The following is a 3,828-nucleotide window of genomic DNA, read 5'->3' as shown; positions in this document are numbered from 1 at the left end:
TTCATATATTTCTTTTATCTACACATTTCATGCCAAACTTTTATTCGTTCAAAAACGACAAACTAAAAACTTTGATTGAATTCACGATTTGTTTTTTCCGACTATCGGGCCAACTGTGGGCCGACTGTTCAGTCTATAGTACTCTGACTGTCCAGCTTTGTTTTTGTATAAAGTAGTTATTTTTTATTATCATAAGATGTAACGACTGCAAGGTATGAGCCAATATGCGCAAGAGCATAGGCTGACCGCTGCAAACTTTCTTTTGAATTTGAACAAAAAATATTTTTGTTTCTTTTTTCGGATGCTGTGAGAACTTTATTGCAGGGCCATTCATTGGATTCTTTGGTAGTAGAATGAAAATGGATGAGTTCTTTAGAAAGACAACTTTATTATGATCACTGTGTGAACGAGATGCTGTAGCGAGCTACATTGAAACCTGATGAAGTTACGAAAGTTACTTTACCTTTACACTGAAAACTTTTAGTCGGCCGATAGTTAGTTTCGGCTTACAATCAGGCTTATAAATGGTAATACGCATATTATAAAGAACAGGTATTAAGCCCGCATCAAAACGACTGAAAACTTTGATTTTAATCAAGATTTTCCTTAAAGAAATAAAATAGTCAACCATGCATCGGGTCAATTGTCGGCTGAATTGCATTTAGGATGGATAGGATTATACTTTTGTTGCAGAGTAAGTCCTTCTTATCTGTACTTTTTACAACCTGCTAGAATACAAATAGCTCAATGGTCTCTGTCGTTTCGAAAACCGAATAAAAACAGACAAATAAATTCACTTTCAAATGTGTAATTCAAGTAAGGATATAAAATCATGAGCGAAAGTTGGTAAGTTCGTAGAACTGGTTGAACAGTTTATTGATCTAGTTATCCCGATAAATTGCAAGGGATGCGAGGCAGGGGTGCGCGAGCGCATTGATCGCTGCAGGCTCAACTTTCAATTGATTTTGGACAAAAAGGAACTTTTTTATTGAATCGCTTATTGAATCGCTGTGAGAACTGTACTGGACTTTTTGAACCTTGGATATCTGAATAGGATGAACATGTTCTTTAGAAAGATAACTTGATTTTGTTAGGATGCTGTGTGAACAAGATACAGCGGTGGGTTACATTGCCTAAAACATCTGCTAACAGCCATTGCGAAAGGGATCGTAACTGGTTTTCTTAATGACCTCTCAGCATTGATTTTATAAATAAGAACAGTAAGAAATCGAATATGTTTGATTCTTCGCTCTAAAATCATTTCCATATCATTACCCGTTCATCTATCACCAAGTTCGTTCTATCACGGATAATAGATATTGTTTAATAGAGAAAAAAAAAGTTCAATATCTACCATCTGCCTACCCCAAAGCGTAGGGCGGGGTGCAGCTGCCGACGCACGCGCCGCTTGACAATAGACGCGATCAATGAACCCTGCACCCCTCACCCTTCATATCAGGTACCGTACCGTTCTTCTTTCCTTACCAACATTATAAACAGAAAGAAAAAAACGAAAAAAATGCGCGGAAAAAATTACGAACAGCTGATTTTTAAGATGCAGCTGGACTTTGGTGGTGATTTTAATGCTGTCTGCAAGATTAAGGAATAACAAGGCTGGTGGATACCTAAAACTGACAACCCAAATCTCTGTCATTGTTATCCGAACTATATCAAAAATCAACTGCTCCGTTTTACTACCCTAAGGGAAGCGTTTCACAATTTCCTCATCCTGAAACTTTAACTTTTGCAGCATAAAACACCACAGCAAATCATACTCACGTGCTATTTACGCCTAACCGTTTACCTGAACTATAATACATACCTCTAGTACGCTGCTAAAGGAAATAGTGTATGATTATGAACGAGTGACGTAGAGGAAGCAATCGTTCCACATAGGCAGTGTTCACAAGAACAATGCGCTTCCCACAGCCTGCCTTCCGGCCGGACGAACACGAAACCGACCATTGATTTCGTTTGACATCCATTATAAATATCTTATGATTGCTACAGTTATGTAATTAAAATTATTGAGTGTTTGATTGATTTAAAGGTCCTGAGTACAGTTGTTAAAGCTTGGTGTTAGAGCTTAGATTTGTAACTGGACTTGAATATCAAAAAAATCCGATGATCACGTGATAATAGTTGGATAGATGGACTTCCTTAACTTGTACCTTATTCCACAGGCCACAACTTGACACACTCATCGCTTTTCGCAAAATGTAGTAAGGAAATCTTCAATAAGTAAGTAATCACATTTGCCTGTATCTATATAATTTTGCGTAAAATGTACAATAAATGGATACTGACAAAATAAAAACTGCATTGTTGCAAAATTGGTACCCGGAAAACTTAGTAATTTTGCGGTTTAGTTATTTATGATTCAGTTTATTTCCAAACGCAGGATGAAAATCAAAGTGGTGTTTCTTCATAATAAATGTAAAAAAAAGGTCTTGAGTTGACCTTTCAGTGTCAGAAAATTTTCTCAACAAGATGGCTAAACAGTGAATGAGTAATTATATAGAAATAAAGGAATAGACTATGAAAAAATGATATCAGCCTTTGTTAACAAGTAATGCTAGGCAAAGTACTTACCTCAAGTTACCAACTTTTTGAACAAACAATAAAAATACCCTTTTAAGTTATATTTCTAGGGACCCTACTCCTTAATTAGTTTGCTACGAAGCAATATGAAAACAGAATCCATATCGGATCACTTTGTTGTGCTTGTTTTTGTGTCAGGACCCTATTTCTAGGGAACGCCATAAGGTTTCGAATTGAAAGTTGGCACAGTTGTCCTGTAGTAGGTAGGTGTTTGTGGGTCGTAAAAATTTGGAATCGGACTAATTGTTACTACTTACTTCTTATGTTGATGTTTTCATTAATTACTTTCCCCTTCTGCTATTTTTAAACGTTGATACAAATTGCAATACTATATTGTAGTTTTTAATTATCAAGAAGATCAGGTTTTCATTCGCTACGTACCTAGGTACAAGATAATTTTTGAAGTCATTTGAATGCGACCATTAATTTGTAGGTATACCAATTACCTACTTTAGTTTCAAGCAAAAACACATTTACTCATGAAACAAGCCACTGAAATGCTCATCTATTTTTGCTTGTTAGTCGTCTCCTATGTAGATGCAGTTTGAAACATAAATAAGAGATAAGTACGTTACAATCAAGCTAGCTAGCATAGGCATTCAGCCAAAAACTTATAAGTAGGTACCTATAATATCTTCAGATGTAAAAAAAACTTGACGTACATAAGCGATGTAATGTTTACTAACTTGGCAATTACAGCTACCTCTGCAACGCAAGGTCAAAAGATCTTTATATTTTGTTTGTGAGGTCATTCTTCAGACGTTTTGACCAATTCATTACCATTCCTAATTATTTACGCGCGTCTCCGTATTGTTTGCCTTTGTCCCACTTTTTTTTAAATAGATGTTCGGTCTTAGCTTTTAGGTAAGTACGTCGAGTTTATCTGTTTTGGTTTCAGGAAAAGTAACTTAGATCTGCCAATTTTCAAGTCTTTCCAAGCAAAAGTTGAAGTGGATGATTGTGTTATTAATTCTGCGCATTCATTGGTAACTCTCTTCCGATACTTACGTAGTTGCACATATGTTTGCCAAAAAAACTGTCATGAACTGTTGAAAGTACGGGCAGTAGGTGATTCCAAGTTAGTTAATCGAAGACCAACACAAGTTTGATAACGAGGCATATCATTAAGCATGAGTGGAGGGTAGCAGGCAGTAGGGCATGGTAGGGCACGCAACGCATGTGGCCGGGACGATGCCGACGCATCTGGTGACGAGGGGGGCGCGGCGG

The sequence above is a fragment of the Helicoverpa armigera genome, chromosome 3 (genome assembly GCF_030705265.1).
Source record: "Helicoverpa armigera isolate CAAS_96S chromosome 3, ASM3070526v1, whole genome shotgun sequence".
Classification (NCBI taxonomy): Eukaryota; Metazoa; Arthropoda; class Insecta; order Lepidoptera; family Noctuidae; genus Helicoverpa; species Helicoverpa armigera.
The sequence above is the reverse complement of the archived record's forward strand: the minus strand, read 5'-3'. Positions refer to the sequence as shown.